This window comes from Cornus florida, unplaced genomic scaffold (genome assembly GCF_030987335.1).
Source record: "Cornus florida cultivar Cherokee Brave unplaced genomic scaffold, ASM3098733v1 CherokeeBrave_3.0.0_Hap2_Chr09, whole genome shotgun sequence".
Lineage (NCBI taxonomy): Eukaryota > Viridiplantae > Streptophyta > Magnoliopsida > Cornales > Cornaceae > Cornus > Cornus florida.
Window position 1 is genome coordinate 82,970,228 of NW_026775579.1, and position 11,889 is coordinate 82,982,116.

The following is an 11,889-nucleotide window of genomic DNA, read 5'->3' on the forward strand; positions in this document are numbered from 1 at the left end:
CTATTAATGGGTTGTAATTGAGGACAAATTCATGGTAAAAGACTATTTTACCCTTTCTCATTAAGTTTGTCATTTCTTATTAAATTATTTTTTTTATTTTTTTCTCTTATCTAAATATTAATTATATAATGTACCTTAATTTTATTATTAACATCAATTTATTATAAAAATGAAAAAATAAATAAATAGATTTGTAAATTTCATTTTCAAAAATGATTAACTTATTATTAAAATTTTATTATGTATAATAAAACTTATTATACCCCGTTTAAACTTTTTTATCATATAAAAATACCAAAATACCTTCTTTTTCATACAATATATTGATGAAAATTTAATAAACTACTTAAATAAATAAAAAATACCTCTTTTCATGTAATATATTAATGAAAATTTAAGAAATTAATTAAATTATTTTAAATTTTTCTACTTAAAATTTTTATTTAAACAATTAATTTTTGCAAATTTAATGGAGAATATGTTATCAAATTAGCATGACTTTTTTCATTATTTATTTCAAATAAGAAAAATAGATCAAGTGTATTTCAATAAGAAAGGGCATTATGGTCATTTAATAAAATATAATCTAGGCATTTTGCAACAAAATGTAATGGTTGAGGGAGTTTCATGCACCAAATATAGTTCAGATGGGTTATTTGCAAATTCAAACATAGTCCAGGGGAGTTTTTTACACTTTACCCTATAAAGTTAGGGATGCACAAAAAAACCGTAGAATCGTAGAACTGTGGAATCGAACCGAACTGAATCGAATCGGGGCTTCGGTTCCGGTTCTCACAGTCCCGGTTCTGAAAATCTGGAACTGTAATAATATATATAATTAAATATATAATCATATATATATATATATATATATATATATATATATATATACGGTTCGGTTCCCAACGAATCCCACGGGTTTGGAACCAGAACTGAACTGTATGCTCAGTTCCCACGGGTCTAGAACCAGAACTGAACTGTAAGCTTCTGGTTCCAGACCTGTGGGAACCATTGGGAACCAAACCGCATATATATGTATATATATATGATTATATATTTAATTATATATAGAATTAATTACATATTACTGCTGCCATACACCAGTAACACGCAGTCCACCTTGGTAATGACTACTGCTTTAAAACTACTACTTGACTACTGTTTTTCATTTACTTGATGTTTTTAAACTTCTACTTAACTCTGTTGTTGAGCTTTTCATTTGGATGCTTAATTAAAACTTCTATAATTTGACTATCTGTATGTTGAACCTTCATTTGGTAGGCAACATTTGTTGTAATGAAATTTGTGTGTGTGTGTGTGTGTGTGTGTATACAAGTCTTTGCAAATTAGATATATATCAGTACATCAGGTAAAGGATAAATTTTTTAAAATATATTTTGTTTAATTGATTTAGTTATGGGCTCAAAGCCTTCAAATAAGTAAGGGAACAATAGCCAAAAAGTATATAGTTGGGGAACCGTGGAACCTAACCAAACCGTGGGTTCGGTTCCATATATAACGGTTCCGGTTTTGGTTCCATTTTTAAGGAACTGTTGTAATCAGTTCCGGTTTCGGTTCCCGACGGAACTGTATTGAACCGAAACAATCCGTTTGCACCCCTATATAAAGTATAAGAAAACTTGATATTACTTAGGTTTTTCTTTTTTTCTTTTTTCCTCTCCTAATTGTAACTCTTCAATAGCATTTCAACATAAGATTATAAAAAAGATACCACCACATAGGGGTGACAATATTTGACACGACACGAACACATGGAATAAGTGGGTTTGGATTTGACTTAATCACGTTCGTATCGTAATCGTGTCGACCCGAATTTACACAATAATTAAACGTGTCGTGTTCGTGTTTAACCTGCCAACCCATTTATAACCCATTTAACTAAACATGTCGTGCTCGTTTAAAAAATGACACGTTTAGTTAAATGTGTTGAATAAATGTGTCATGTTCATGTAAAAAATGATTTAAATGTGTCTTGTTGTACCATGTCAAGCCTTGACCCATTTATTAAATGGGTTACGCGTGTCATGTCGTGTTACCCGTATAATAATCATATTGTGTCCGTGTTAGGGTTTCTTGACACGAATAATAATTGTGTCGTGTTCGTGTCAACCAATATAATAGAATACCCATATTCTAACACGATACGTCAACACGAATTGCCACCCCTACCACCACACTAAACCCTTGTTGTTATGTTAATTTTGTTCAAACTGTTTTTTCATGGATTCTCTCAACTTACTATTGTGATACGATTCCCGTATTTGAATGAATTTTCACAAAAATAACACGCTCTAGTTCACAACTTACATTGTTCACGCATTTCCCCCCCCCCCCCCCCCCCTCTTGGCCCTCTTGGAAATAAACTCCCACACTCGTATGTTCTAATGGGGATTTGAATCTCTTACCTTCTATTTTTTTTTTTTTTTTTCTTCTATGGTAAAAATGTCAGATTATAAGTTAGTTATTGGGTGTGAAAGCTCGAAGCCAAATTCTCAAGGACAACGGGGAGCTACCCAACTGCTGACTATGAAGGCATCTGCTCCAACCTTCTATTTTGAAATATAAAAGAAATCAGTGATATCTCTCAATTTCGGAACGCGGGTTGATCAAGTCCTTGCCCAAAACCAGGGGGATTTCAAATAATTAATATTTTAAAACAAGCACATAATACAAATGGAATAAAAATAAATAAATAATGCTGATCGAAAGGAAAATTAAATAATAAATAATTATCCTCTAATACCAATACTCCAAAAAATCCAATAAACCATAAACCTCCAAAGTATAACTCAGAAATCCGTATATTAAGGACCCCTAATAAAAATCCCATACCTGAAATAATGTTAAACAATAACTAACTACAAAGTCTAAGAAATAAAAGATAATGTCATACATCGATGATACAAAATAGTGAATATGAATGATCTCTGATTTGCACGAATAACTCTAAGACTGGTACTGCCGAGGACCTGAAAATAAATAGTGGGTCAGACCCACAAACAAGTTCCTTACACTACAACCCGATAAGAGAACCAACAATCCATACACCCTTAAGTAAACTCATGCAATATCTACATAATCGATACATACATATATACACACTAAGACTCTCACTGGACAATAGGACAGTCTTAACCAGATAGTGGGTATCTTATGGAAAAATCGTACACGAGGTGGTCCAGAGTCCCCTTACACCCGGGTACACATATGTCATATATCCAGCAACCAATCTAAACCGATAATTTACGCCTTAGTCCTAACCACTGATCCCGGAACATCAAGCTCGTATCATGGCTCACATATATATATGTATAATACATTATCAATAAAGAGAGTCATATCTAACAATGACACAAATAGAGTGTCGTGACTTATTAGCCAGTCCACCTATACATCAATCCAACAAAGCCATATATAACAATGGTGTAAATATCAAAGAGCCTATAGCTTATTATATATCTCGATGATCTCATCACATACAGAGATAAATCTCTTCATAGCCATTTCTAATAATGGCACAATAACCACAAACAGTCGTAGATCGAATCTAGGACCACATACATGCGGTAGAGGAATGATTAGAACCACAATACTATTTACTCATATTTAACAATGTTAATCATACTTGTAAATCATAAGTACAACAACAACAATGATTATAGCCATGATCCAATAATTACATTTAATTACACAAATTATATATCACGAAAGATTAACTTATACTTGTTAGATAATTTAATCATTTCCATCAAACATCAAATCTTGAGAATCTAATACAATTCTATATATTTTTAAACCCGTGTCACTATTACCAATACTTATAAACATATTCGGGATCATTTATACTCAAATCGAGATCATTCAGAACACTTTTGAAGAAAACTAGTTCCCATAGCTCGAGCACAACTTCCTTGTGCTCGAGCATAACCCTGTGATTGAAGATAACTCATAGTGCTCGAGCACCGGTGCCTAGAACAATGTTGTGCTCGAGCACAAAGTCACGGCAGTAGTTTCACAGATCTATTTTAGGCTTGTAAACTTGTCGTTTGGGTCCTAAAAACGTAGTTTCTAAGTTTTATACGATTATCAACGATTTATATGATGAAAATACACAAGAACCCTCAATTAAAAACAAATGTCATGCATTAAATTAAAAAACCCATCAATGTAAAGAACAAATACATATTAACATGAAAACAGTTAATTCAATTAATGCATAACAATTAATAGTCCAATTAATTCTTTGATTTGAAACCTAAAATCTAGCATGTGATGAAGAGACTATAGATTCAAAGTGGAAGAGATAGATAAAGAACTTGCCTTATGATTTTCGGATTGAAAATCAACTACACAATCTCTCGGGTCTTCTTCTCTAATTCCGACAACCTTCAAACTATCTCCGATCACATTTTTCTTCCCCTTCTCCCTCTATCTCTCTCTCTCTAGATCTCTGTCTATTTTATAACTCACGCATGTATAAAAACCCTATTCTTCTTACTATTACATATGTATATACTAACCCACAAATCATAATCTAAATATAACAAAAATAATAAAATAATAATAATAATAAATCCTGTATAATTTACAAAATCAATATCCAATTAATATATATATATATATATATATATATATATATATATATATATATATATAAAAATTAACATACACATATATATACACACCTTTCCATGGCAATAATTCTATATAACTTAACTTGATCTTATCTAATTAGCCCAATATGGGTCAAATAACTCTAAGTCTAAACCATTATTAATTAAAATAAAATAAACCAATTAATTAACCAAGCAAATTACACATATACAAATAATGACAATTAAAACACATTAAATAATTTAAAATAACCTAATTAACCAAATTAATAAAATAGCCATTTAAATCAAATAATCAACAATTAGCCAAATAAAACAATTAAAATGCTCTGAAAATTGGGGGTATTACAAAATCTCACTAAGCTACGCCCTTTGTGCCCTTACAAGTATTGAATGCTTTGATCACTGTATCAAATAACACGTCCTTCTCAGTGTACCACTCTATATATATATATTACTGGGGATGATTTTAACTTGTATATAAATGGGTACGTGGTTTGTGAAATTTCTATTAGTGCAAACTGTTGGGAAACGTGCAAGTTTTAAAAACTTTTCGAGAGATTTTGATTCATAGATCTTGATTCATCACATAGAGACAAATTTTACGCAAAAAAAAAAATATGATGTATCATTCAATTAACAGATTGAATACTTACATCAAAGGTCTGAGTAAACCTTTAAAACTTTCCTCTAAAGTGAATGTTCTCACTTATTGTAGATCCCTTAGCAAGATGCCTTCTTCTTGGATCTCCATCTTATTGGTAATTGTTTTGCCTTTAGGAATCACTCATAAGCCTCCATGAATGACCTTGGAAAACTAGGCTTGTGGGAGCCTCCATTAGATGATAACATAAACCCTAATTTTCTAGAGAGAGAAAATTTATTCATTTTTCCTTCTCATAAAAATCACCCCCTAAAATATACATAGACCATGTATATTTATAGGCAACATAAAAATAAAGAAAAGGAAACAACAAATCCTTCTCCATCTCTAATTCATATGTCTCAAATCTAATATGATTCCAATATCAAGTTGGGCTATGAGTGAGAATCCATTGGGCCTATTATTTTATTGGCTACAATGAATTAATAATTGGCCCGGTCCATGGACCCAATTTAATTAATTCATAAATTAATTTCTACTCCACTAAAAGAAATTAATTGAACTCCAATTAAATAATAAATAACCTCTAAGTCAATATTGCACTTTGACCCCTCTATGCATAATTAGTTATCGGATAAATAAAGCCATCAATCCGACTACTTAATTAATATATCTATTTTGGTACCTTTGATTATTTCTGGCTCGATCACAATAAAACATTTGTTTGACAAAAATAATAATTTAAATAAATAAATATATAATAAATCATTTTGTCTAAAAACACACGAAGGCCTTCAAATTTACTTTGTGATCAACCATAATCAATACAAAATAAATACAAGTAGCAATGATGCAAATATTGAAAATATAACCCTCTAACTATTAATTACATAACTACCCAAAGTGTCGGTCTAAGGATCCCGAAGAATCCGCCGAACAAATCAAAGTAATTATTAATTAATAAAAGAGTCTATACTTTTCTCATGCTTAAGAGTCAAATGTCATGACGGTGATAGGGAGTAATTGCATACGACGGCTCTCGCAATATATCTCAACTTAACGCGGATCCAGTTCAAGTCTTAATTAATTATGAGTCCATCCATAATTACCGACTATGAACAATTTATAATTACTATTTATATATCATGCATTGATTGCCATCACATACATATATATAAATATTTCTTGTAATTACATGGACACTATCAATTTCACAGTGAATCGAAACATAATACATTGAATTCACTAATTATATAAATCATAAATATTTCAGATATGTCAGGAACATATGTCACTATAATCCAGATATGAATTTGCTATGCCAGGGCATATAAATCCTAACATTATAGCAGCATGCATTGCCCATTAGCAAAGCTATTGCTTTTAGTGAACATGCGTGAAATATATATATATATATATATATAATAAATGGTGAAATGAATCTTATTTAATGGAAGGGAAAGGTGAGGAAACCATCTTTAATGTTTACATTTTGGATAAATAACACCCGTGTCCTTTATTTTGTATATATAAGTTCCCTAAGTTTAAAAAAATGTGGTAAAGGATGGCTTAAGGTCACTGGTTCGTTATAAATTTAGTCATGTGCATTGCACAAATGCACATGACATTTTTAAGATATAAAATTTCAAAAACACATTTGTCTATTTCGATAATGCCCTTGCACACACACACACATATTATACACACTGAATCCAGACAGTAAAATCAGTTATGACGAAACCAAGCCCAAACCGAATAAGAATACCCAATTGGTAACCTTCCCAACTATGGTGTGATTTGTTTTTCAACAAGTTTAATGAATAGGTATGGTGATCTTCATTCTAACCAACTAGTTCAGTGAACCCCATTCCAAGAAAACTTGAGTCCCGTGTGTGTACCTCAATTCGGTGACTGACAATTTCGGGCCCCACAATCAGTGCAAACGCCAACGAGAACTTTAATTGGTGCAAACGACAGTGAGAGCTTCACCTCTACAATTCCGGTGAAACTTAGTTAAATTCGGTGAAGCTTCAACTACGCAACCCAACAACGAGCCACATTCATTCGGTTATTGTGAGCTTTAACAAACCCAATTTATGGAACAGTAAACCAGGTCGCCTACCGGCGATCTGGTACGTCACCGTGAGAGGAACAACGACCAAGGTCGTAATATGGAAAAGTAGCGACCCAACGCAGCTGAAGAGGGACGACGACTTGGGTCGCTATCCGTGGTGCTCACCAAGTCACAATCCAACGACCTAATTGACCATCAGAAGAAGGGCAGCAACCTTGGTTTGCTACCGATGAAGAACAATTAGTGAGTCACTGCTTACATGCGGTGACTAGACTGTCGTAAGGTCCGTCGACCTCGTCGGAATGAGAGGAAGTCGACAGCGATTAGGCAACTGGCTTTATCGCCAACAACAAGACGAGAGACGGTTTAATCTATTTCAACATTTAATTAGCTTTTTTTTAAAATTATTGTTTAATCAGTTATAGAGGAATACTTTATTTTTTCCAACATTTAGTTTTTTATTTGTTCCAAAATTGAATGTTATGGAGTTTTTAGAATATATAATGGGTTATAAACTCTATATACATGCCATATGGATATATATATATATATATATATATATATATATATATTTACACTACTCCTTATTGAAATTATGATGATCAATTGTACACTATCAACACTCAATATATATATATATATATTTACACTACTCCTTATTGAAATTATGATGATCAATTGTACACTATCAACACTCAATATGATCATTACAGTGAGTTATTTTGGTGGTTTTGCCTTCCAAACTTAATTTTTATTAAAAATATATATATATGTATAGGTGGACAATTTGAGTGGTGAACTCAAGTTGGGAATGGATCAGATAAGAAATTATTATTACATGATCGAGACCACACGATTACAACGAATTACAAATTGACATATAAAAAAATATATGAATAACGGTGATATATTTACTTGCACGTTAAGTTATGAATGTTTGTAATCACGTAAAATTTTTTTAAAGTTGGGTAAATTTTTGTTTATCACACCCCCGCCCCATCTTCATTATATTACGATATTACACTCCTAAAACCATTTTTATTTATAATTACCACGGTACCTATAACTATGAGGTAAATTGCTCCCAGGCCCTCTCATAAATGGTCAAATTGCACACAATTCCTCCGTGGTTTAAAAACTTGCATGCAAAACACTTTGTATTTTGTATCACTTTCACCTCAAAACGTGATAGCCGATGGTTTGACCGCTATATATCATTGAAATCAACATAATATTTAGTTTAGAAGGTCCATTTTGCCTTTTAAACAAATAAAATGGTTTTAAAAAAAAATTTGCTGCCTTGCTGCCCGAGTCACGATTTGCGGTGTGTATTGTACAAAGCACAAACGTCGTCAAGGGTATCGCATGCAATTTTTGAAACAATTGTGCGAAATTTTAGCATTTATGAGGGGTCCAAGAGCAATTTACCCCAAGTCTATATAGGTTATAAAATGAGGGTTAGGGTTCATAAAATTCACTTTTCAAACACCATCACCGCCTCGTTCTCACCCTCCATGCCCCGATGACGAAGTGGTCGATACCTCGTGTACCGTTTCTCTCATGCCTTTTCTTTCTCCTTCCAGATCGAGGTACGTTAGGGTTTTCTCTCCCCTCCCCTACTGGTACACGTGTTCTATGGACCTGTATTAGAGTAAAGTTCACATTCTGATTCTTAAGATTGATGTGCTTATTGACGGTCTATATGTTTGTTTTCTATGATCCAAACAGACACACAAACACACACCAAACAGTGATGTATTAGAGTAAAGTTCACATTCTGATTCTTAAGATTGATGTGCTTATTGACGGTCTAGTGCTGTTTCAATCTCCTCCTAACAGCACTTAACACAATCATAAGCTAGAATTAGCTCAGCCATTTTGTCTTGAAGTTTTTCCTCAATCTCATTGGGAAAGCTATTCATGTAGTGGCTGAAATATGTTTGTTTTTTATATGATCCAAACACACACACAAACACACACCAAACAGTGATGTGTAGCTAGCCGCAGAAGTTACTCTAGGTGTACAAAATGATTGTGAGGTAATAATGTCGATGTGCTTATTGACGGTCTAGTGCTGTTTTAATCAATCCCTAACAGTACTTAACATAATCATAAGCTAGATTTATCTTAGCCACCTTGTCTTTCAAGTCTTTTCTTAACCTCATAAGGGAAGGCTATCTGCGTAGTGGCTTACATATTTGGGAACGACCACTGAGCGCTTTAGGCCCAGTGGTAGTTCTGATTTGTGGGTTTCTAATTTATTGCCGGATAAATAATATATATATTTCAGAACTTATGACCCAATTAGTGTTATATTTTCCCCATAATGCACACTATCACAATTTACTTGAATAAATTTGAAATGAAAACATATAAACCTTGATGACATATTTGATTGTATTTTTTGAAAACTACTTTGGTTTCATTTTTTAAAATGAAAATCATGATTGGCTACCAAAAAGGTTCTAAAGTATTACAACCATAATTGTTTATGGGGGCTGTAAGATCTTGTACCACAATCTCATTCTGTTGATATATCTTCATCAATACATATATATCACAAATTTTATTTTTATTTTTTTATGGTTGGCATACTTTTGGATGGACTTGATCAAGTACTATTTCCGGAATATTTGGCGTTAAGTGAAATTGAGGCAGTCTATTAATTATTATGCATTCTGTTTGATTATGCATGTCTTGTCGACTTGTAGTATATTTTGATGGATGCTACTAAATAAAAATGTCTTTCTATCTTGACAATTGTGTTGCTTGATGAAGTTCCATTTATAATGAAGTTCTTTATTTATTTATTTGCCCCCAAGTTGAGTTTTTGCTATACTATTTCAATTCAAGAGAGTTGGACTCCACTGAACTTCATGCGTCTTTTGAACACAAGCATGAGGGTGAGACTTACCATAGGGTGTGCTTATGGACGGTCCAGTGCTGATTAGATACCACTCCTTCAGTACCTAACATTATCATAAGCTAAATTTACCATAGCCAAATTTGTTTTAATCGTTCTTTGAATTTTATTAGGAACAGTGATCTACATTGTGGCTGACATTGTTTATATATTCCTTTGTTATGACAAGTAGAGTCAATTTGTTTGTTCCTTCTCTTAGTTGGTTCTGCAATATCAGCCCGTGGTATTACAATTCCTAACTTCCTATTTGATGGTTGTTAGGTTTCACTTGAATTTTTTCTAAAGATTTTTACTCATTTATATAGCATACATGTATGGATTGACAATTTTGATATGTGGATGGTCTAGTAATGATTAGATATCCCTCCATTACACGCCACTGTGCTTTTGAGTGGTTTGTTTTCAACCTGAATTTTTTTTAATACCTTTCTCTATATTTCATCAATTCTTCTTTTGACGTGGTTCTAGATTCAAGCTTTTTGGGGATAGTGTTAACGCATATGAGCTTATCGTAGTGGCTAACAGCAATAACAGAGATCAGATCATGTAAAGTTGAGCTGGAGAAATGTTATACTAGGGACTGGATTAGCTTTCAAACAATGTTAACAAGGTATGCTTCAGCTGGGTTATTGTTATATGGCTTATGATCTAATTAGTTTCGGCTTGCATATTTTTATATGAACTTTTGTATGCTTCAGCTTGGTTATTACTCTCTCCATCCCGTATGGGAATAGTAATTTTTAAGGGACATGCAATTAATGCATTGTCCCCTTCTCAAATTACCAACTTGTCCTTTTAAGTTTAAAAATGTATATTACTAATTTGGAAGATATTTGAAAATTTTAAAGGGTAATGATGGAAAGATAGTATTTCTTTTGGCTGACCTCTCAAATGTGACAACTAAATTGGGACATATCAAAAAGGAAAACTGGACAACTAATATGAGACCAGAGGGAGTGTTATTTTTCCCCTTTCAGAACTCTTGCGGAACAATCAAGTCAAATAACTGTCATTTTAATTTAATAATTAGCTAATTTCTGTATATTTGTGCTCCTACAACAGAGAGGCGGTTTCCTTTGAACTTAACCCTGCCAGGGTTCGAGGCGAGCATCTGAGAAAGAACAAAGAACACTCCAGAGATACTTGATGGGGATCCTCTCTAAGCACTAAGATTAGGGAAAGTAGTTTTTGATGATGGACTGATATGAGCATCAAAACTGAAGGCTAAAGAACAAAGCTGATATTTGCTTATGTTGTTGTAATGATACGAGATTCAATCAAGTCCGCCTTGTTAAAATGGAATTTTCTAAATTAATGTTGGTTCCCAAGGGTAATGGGATTTACTCCAAGAAAAAAATCAGTATAGGTTGCGCTGCTAAGTCGTATTTTTTAAGATTTGGTTTGTAGATCTAATGAATGTTGTAACGATAATGTTGAAAAAAATCGTTTGTTTTGAGCTTACAAGTTAAAGTAAGGGATGCCATCTTTATTGTTATTATTATTATTTGCATGCTCTGTTGTTGAGGAACACCCTAATTCCAGTGTAAGGGGAGTTTATTCCCCATTTCTCCGTGTCAGTACTAGAATAAGTTGAAGGGGAGTTTCTTCCTTAGTCTCTGTGTCAGTACTAGGACCAAGAATGGACGGACTTGGT

At 32.8% G+C, this 11,889-nt stretch overlaps 1 long non-coding RNA gene across 1 annotated transcript; it reads left to right on the forward strand.

Moving 5' to 3' along the window:
* Positions 1–8,772: 8,772 nt before the first annotated feature.
* On the forward strand, positions 8,773–11,699 carry LOC132274691 (uncharacterized). The gene is made up of 3 exons (XR_009470490.1): positions 8,773–8,901; positions 10,704–10,845; positions 11,298–11,699. It is a non-coding gene; the product is annotated as an uncharacterized LOC132274691 (long non-coding RNA).
* The last annotated feature ends 190 nt before the right edge of the window (positions 11,700–11,889 follow it).